We start from the raw sequence: 7684 nt of genomic DNA on the forward strand, positions 1-7684 counted from the left end.
AGCAGAAATCCAAAACCGCGTGGCCACTATTGCGGCCGCGCGACATTATTTAATTCTTGAACCCAGCTGTAGAAAGCAAATCATTTCACAATGCTTTTTCAGAATGTCTGATTTGGGGGGGGGGGTAAACTCTAAATAATCATGGTGCATCTTTTATCGAAACAATGAATCTAGTCAAAGTAGATAGAGTGTTAACTAGAATTCATCTGCCTCACAGGCATTGGGAGGGGTGAGGGGTGGTGGGGTTCTTCGTGGTGAAAAATAAGTATTGGTAAAGGGAAATGTGTTTGATATTTGCATGACTGAGATCTAAACCTGAAAACTTTGTAACTTTTCCCACAGTGATTCAATAAATAAATAAATTATAAAAAAAATAAAATAAAATAACTCAGTAATAACATTGAGAGCTGATTATGGAGTAAAATATTTTAGATATGATAAAAGTAAACTAAATAAACCTGGGCATAATTAAAATTATAATAATTTAATAGTAGTGAGGTAGAGAATTAGCAAGACGTGATCTTATACATGTTCTTTGCCATTATAATGGCACAATAACCTTCAATAGATCTCTAGATATTACTTGTTAAAACTGAAGTATAGGAGGCAAAGTAGGAACTGCTTTAAGAAGCAAATATAGTTCTCTCATGTGATTTAGGGAAGAAAGGCCTCAAACTTAGAGGATCATGGTCCAAGCACAGAAGTTTTGCTATTACCAACTTTCTGAGAACAAAAGGGCTCTGAACGCCAGTTCCAGATAGTTAATGGAGCAGCACAGGGTATGAAACCATGACTTTAATCACATCTTTTCTTTAATTAAAACCAGAAATACCTATAGACTTAGATGACCCTTGCTGCATAATAAGATGCTAATGATATGTATGGCATATGAGCAAACATATAATTCCTATTTACAAGAACAGTGTTTAGTACCCCCCCAAGTCATGCTGTATATACCCAATTCCTTATACATATTCCTCTCCCTTAGATCATGTCTTAATAATCCTTGACCCAAAACCCAACAAATGATGCTCCCTCTCTCCCTTGAGAACACCCATGCTGCCTGAACAATTGTTTGATTAATTTTCCCAAACTTAGTCTGGAAGTTTGTATTTTCTTTGGAGTTTACAATGATGGTTTCCCCATGAGAGCTGCTTCTATGACTAAGAGTTTTTTATGCAAAGTTCTTTGTACTTATTAAAACTGATGACTTGTAATGAGAAGGTGGGGCCAAGAAGTTAAAAGGGGGAAAACTGGAAGTGGTCCTGCAGCACAAACACAAAGAAGATAGAAAAATGGAATTAATCACAGACTATTATGAGGGAAACACACTGAGATAATCCACTAGCAAATGCAACAATAGTCTCAAGGAGATTTACCACTGAGGAGCAATTAAGTGAAGACAAGTAGAGGGGAAGGTGAAGCATAGACTAAAAGAGACAGGGAATTGGAAACTGTCAACAGACTTAAAATTTCATCTAAGGTGATAGAAAAAGGTTCTGAGTGCAAATATTTGGGATATATTTAATTTGGTGCCTTCACACACAGAGTAGGAAAGATTCAAAGTTGCTAATACCCTGTATAAGTGGTGTTCAGTCATTCCAGGCTAAAACTGAGAGCAGTCATTCTTTTTTTTTTTTATAATTTATTTCTTTATTGAATCACTGTGGGAAAAGTTACAGAGCTTTCGGGTTTAGGTCTCAGTCATGTAAATATCAAACACATTTCCCTTTACCAATACTTATTTTTAACCTGGAACCCCATTAGAACCCCACTTCCCACCCCTCCCAATTCCTGTGAGGCAGATGAGTTCTAGTTAATACTCTATCTACTTTGACTAGATACATTGTTTCGATAGAAGATGCACCATTATTGTTTAGAGTTTACGACCGCCCCCCCCCCCCCCAATCAGACATGCTGAAAGAGCGTTGTGAAATGATTTGCTTTCTACAGCTGGGTTTAAGAATAAAATGATGTCGGGCGGCCGCAGTAGCAGCCGCGCGGTTCTGGATTTCTGCTATTTTACTTATTAACCCTGGAAGTATTTCTATTAAAAGTTAGATAGTTAAGAGATTGGTTTCTGTGCTCTGGAGTCGTGGCCATGCCAGAGAGCTGCTCATGGGGGGCAGCTGGTGACCTCGGTCGGGCGTGAAGGATGGCCCAGAACGCCCCCCTTCCCATGAGGTCCCTGCTGCCCCCACCCCTGGCTCAAACCTGCTGTCCACAAGGCTCCCGTGCGGCCGCCATCTTTCTTTCCAGAGAGGAGCGGGCGAGTGGGTCAACACCCTTTCCCCTCCGGGCAGGCATGCTGGCACGGTTTAACACATAGTCCATTTGCTTTTCTGTTCGAAGTGGGTGGCTCTCTGTGCTAAGTCCTTGTGCCTCCAGGGCTGTGGCCGTGCCAGAGAGCTGCTCGTGGGGGGCAGCTGGCGACCTCGGTCGGGCTTGAAGGACGGCCCAGAACGCCCCCCTTCCCATGAGGCCCCTGCCACCTCCCACCCCCGGCTCAAACCTGCTGTCCACAAGGCTCCCGTGCGGCCTCCATCTTTCTTTCCAGAGAGGAGCGGGCGGGCCGGTCAACACCCTTTCCCCTCTGGGCAGGCATGCTGGCATGGTTTAACACATAGTCCATTTGCTTTTCTGCTCCAAGCGGTTGGCTTTCTGTGCTAAGTCCTTGTGCTTCCGGGGCCGTGGCCGTGCCAGAGAGCCGCTCATGGGGGGCAGCTGATGACCTCGGTGGGGCGTGGAGAACAGTCATTCTTAAAAATGAGCCCTACCCAATGGATTTGCTACAGAGAACAATTTAGAACTGAGAAAAACATACTCAGTGAGTATGCACAATATCTAAATATTTGTGCTCAGTTGGAAAATACAAGAATTCTAGGAGACAATGACTGGAAGCTAGTAGGAACCAGTGCAGACACTATGAAATTACCCAGGGATTTATCTCAGAGCAGTCACTATAGAGAGATCAAGTGTGAAACCTAGACTAAACTATTTTAAATAGACCTCGATGATATAGCTGCTTAGAGGGTCCCAATGGTGGTGACTTGTGGTGAGAAGGTGGATCCAAGAACTTATATCGAGCTACTGTATAGACAAACACAACTCATTGCTATAGACACCAATTCAAACATGAAAACAAATGCTTCTGATCTTCACTTACATTAATTTGTAGAGAACTTCACCAGTAAGCTTAAAAAGGATTGATGAGGAAAAAGGTGTAAAAGGTCAATTAAAAACAAACAAGGGAGCTAAAGGTATATACTACCATATTAATAAAAATGTAGCAGGAATAGACAGTTGAATGAAAGAAGTTCATACTAAAATGAGTGTACTCAAGGACAAAATGTACAACATCATTAATAGAGAATAGAAAGAAGGAAAGTTTAAAATTTGTGGAGTTCTCAAGAGATTTAAGAAATAACATTAAGAGCATCAGCTATATAATAGAAAAAAACATATATAAGACACAAAGAGGAAGAATCACTGGTGGAAGTATACTAGCAAAGAATTTTTTCCAATTTGGGTGAGAAATTATGTTGAACACTGACTTAGGAAGTATAAACAAACCAACCCAAAATCTCAAAAAGAACACTGAATGCAATAAAAATAGCAAGTACTGAAAAGAGAATACATACCTAAAAACAGAAATGAAAAAAAAAAAGAACCATCACTGAAGGTGAAGACTCATACATGAAATTCATGAGAATTCTCAAATAGTCTTTATAGTCCTGGAAACTATAAAGGGATGATATAGTGAAAGTTTTGAATAAAAACTATATATAACTGAGAATACTTTATCCTGCCAGTTAACTCATTTGAGACTGATAAAAACATTCACAGACAACAGCTACAGCAAAAGTCTTAAGGCCTATACTATCCCTCTGGCCCTAGATAGCCCTTATATATTTTTTCTATTCTTTTTTTCTTTCTAATTTATTTTTTTAGACTTACAAACTTTCATGTTTGGGTTTCAGTTATACAATGATCAAGTACCCATCCCTCCAACAGTGCCCATTCTACACCACCAATGATCCCAGTAGCCCTGTCGCCCGCCCGCCATACCCCCCTCACCCCACCCCACCTCCATGGCAGGGCACTCCCTTTGGCTCTCTCTTTCCTTTAGGGTACTGTGGTTTGCAATAGAGGTATTGAGTGGCCATCATGTTCAGTCTATACTTTACTTTCAGCATACATCTCGCATCCGGAGCGAGTCCTTCAAATACCCTTAACTTGGTGTTCCCTTCTCTATCTGAACTGCGTTTTACCCCAGCATGTGCTGCTGGCGTCCAAGCTATGGAGCAAACCTCCTGGTACTTACCTCAATTATTTTTAGGTGTTCATATCCCATGCTGTTACTTTATATTCCCCAAATGAGTGCAGTTTTTCTATGTCTGTATCTCTCTTTCTGACTCATTTCACTTAGTATGATACTTTCCACGTAGAATCACTTGTTTGCAAATTTTATGAATTCATCCTATCTAACTGCTGCATATTATTCCATTGTGTAGATGTACCAAGGTTTCTTTAACCAGTCATCTGTTCTTGGGCACTTGGGTTTTTTCCAGATTTTGGCTATTGTGAACAGTGCGGCGATGAACATGCAAGTGCATATGTCATTTCGCTGTACTTTTTTGCCTCTCCGGGATTTATTCCCAGGAGTGGTATTTCTGGGTCAAATGGGAGCTCAATTTCTAATATTTTGAGAATAGTCCATACTGTTTTCCAAAAGGGCTGAACCAGTCAGCATTCCCAGCAGCAGTGGTGGAGGGTCCCTATCTCACCACATCCGTGCCAACACCAGTTGGTTTTGTTATTTTGGATGTGGGCCAGTCCCTATGGTGTGATATGATATTTCATTGCTGTTTTGATATGCATCTGCCTAATGATTAGTTATGTAGAGAATTTTCTCATGTGCATTTTTGCCATTTATATTTCTTCTTTGAGAAAGTTTCTTTTCATTTTGTCACCCCATTTTTTGATTGGTTTGGATGTATTCTTCTTGTGGAGTTCAACCAGAGATTTGTATATCCTTGTTATCAGCCTCTTGTTGGTTGGTATTGGGTGAGTATCCTTTCCCATTCTGTAGATCGTCTTTGTATTTTGGTCACTGTTTCTTTTGAAGTGCAGAAGCTTCTTAGTTTAAGATAGTCCCATTTGTCTATCTCTGTTTTCACTTGTTTGGCCAATGGCATGTCATCTTTGAAGATACCCTAAACTTCAGTGTCGTGGAGGGTTGTGCCAGCCTTGTCTTCAATGTACCTGATGGATTCCGGTTTGATGTTGAGGCCTTTAATCCATTTTGATATTACCTTTCTACATGGTGTTAGGTAGAGATCTGAGACCTTTTTTTTGCATGTAGCTGTTCAGTTTTGCCAGCACAATTTGTTAAAGAGGCTATTCTTTCTCCATTTCACATTTCTTGCTCCCTTGTCAAAAATTAGATGATCATATGTTTGGGGGGAGATGTCAGTATATTCAACCCTGTTCTATTGGTCTGTGATTCTTCCTTTATTCCAGCACCATGCTGTTTTAATTATTACTGCTTTGTAGTAGAGTTTGAGGTTGGCGAGGATGATTCCTCCCATTTTCTTTTTCCTAAGAATTGCTTTAGCTATTAGTTGGTGCTTACTGTTTCATATGAATTTCGGGAGAGTTTGCTCCATTTCTTTGAACAATGTCATGGGTATCGTTATAGAGATCACATTGAACTTGTGCAATGCTTTGGGATGTATTGCCATTTTGACAATATTAATTCTCCTGATCCACGACCAGGGGATCTTTTTCCATTCCCTCGTTTCCTCTTTTATTTCCTGAAATAGCGTTTTGTAGTTTTCTTGTATAGGTATTTTACATCCTTACTTAAACTGATTCCAAAGTACTTGATTTTCTGGGGCACAATTGTGAATGGGATTGTTTTTCTCATGTTACTTTCTTCTCTTTCATTATTTGAGTATAGAAAAGCCGTGGATTTTGGGTATTGATTTTATAGCCTGCAAATTTACTATGCAAGTCTATTGTTTCTAGGAGTTTCTTGGTAGAGGTTTTAGGGTTCTCTAAGTATAGTATCATATCATCTGAGAATAGTGAGAACTTGATTTCTTTCTTTCCTAGCTGAATGACCTTAATAACTTTTTCTTGGCTAACCACGTTTGCAAGTAGTTCCAGTATTATATTGAACAGCAGTGGAGAGAATGGGCATCGTTGTCTCATCCCTGATCTTAGAAGGAAGGCTCTTACTTTTTCCCCACTGAACATAATGCTTGCCATAGACTTGTGGTAAATGGCTTTAACTATATTTAGGAAAGTCCCTTCTATCCCCATTTTAGCGAGGGTTTTCATCATAACCGAGTGCTGTATCTTGCCACATGCTTTCTCTACATCTATTGATATGATCATATGTTTTTTATCTTTCTTTTGTTGATATGATGGATTATGTTGATTGATTACAAAATGTTAAAGCATCCTTGTATCCCCGGGATAAATCCCACTTGATCATGGTGTATGATCTCTTTGATGGGTTATTGAGTTCTACTTGGTAGTATTTGTTAAAATCTTCACATCCATGTTTATCAGTAGATCGGTGGGGTATTGTTGTATTGTGTTTGAGGTGGCCAGGACGTTTTCCAAAGACTTAGGTGATAAAGGTTGGGATATGAGTTGAGAGGCTGGAAGTGGGAAATATAACTGTTGCCAGAGAAGTCCACACCCTTTTTTGAGGAGGCCACGTACCCTACAGTGGAGCACCTCCTCCAACACATTACTAGATGCCCATCATAATCCACAGATTAATGTCTGAGAGCAAGGACATATTCTAGAAGGTGAGAAGGGTGACCACCACCCCGACCTTATGTAGAATCATTTCCCACAATAAGAGGGAACAGTGCTAGAGAACTTCAAGACTTTACCTCTAAATAACCACCATAGTATGAGGAAACAGTGCAAATCTCCACTACGAGGAGAGTACGAAGAAAAGAGTCCCGAACTCTCAACCCACAAATATGATCTCTCTGATAAAGAATTACAAGATGAAATACTGAGGATGTTCAAGAAACTACTAAAGGAATCAATGGAGCACACATCCAGACTAAGACTATTCTTCAGATAGATTTTATAATTTACTCTTCATTGTCTTCTTATTCAGATAACAAATTTTTGTGATTATTTTTCTTGAAAATATTTGTTTTCTATTCCATCCTTCTCCTTAAAGAACACTGTTTAGGAAACAATGGTAAAAATTTTAATATCCTACATATATTTGTAGATGCCAGGATTTATAATAATGTCAATGATAGGATTTCATAAATATAACTGTCCAAATCACATCCTCTATCAGTGTCTCCTCACTAACTCCCACATCCATCCTGTGTCTCCCCATATTAATCTAAGTTCTGAGGATTTATTATTAGATTCTACTATCTTTGGCCATTTGGTATTACATTACTAAGTTTATTTATAGCTTACATAAGAGAGGGATTGTACTTGTAATTGACATGTTCTTCTTGAATAGCTTCACTCATTATATCCTACAAACTTACCAGTGTAACATCAAGTTGTATAAGTTTGTCTTTTCTTACATTCAAGTAGTATTCTGTTGTGAATATGTACTTTAGTTTCATTTTTTTTTACACAATCATCTCTTCTTGTCATGTGCTGTTTTTAAATGTTGCCTTTTGTGAAT

The sequence above is a fragment of the Sorex fumeus genome, unplaced genomic scaffold (genome assembly GCF_029834395.1).
Source record: "Sorex fumeus unplaced genomic scaffold, SorFum_2.1 ptg000008l, whole genome shotgun sequence".
NCBI lineage: Eukaryota > Metazoa > Chordata > Mammalia > Eulipotyphla > Soricidae > Sorex > Sorex fumeus.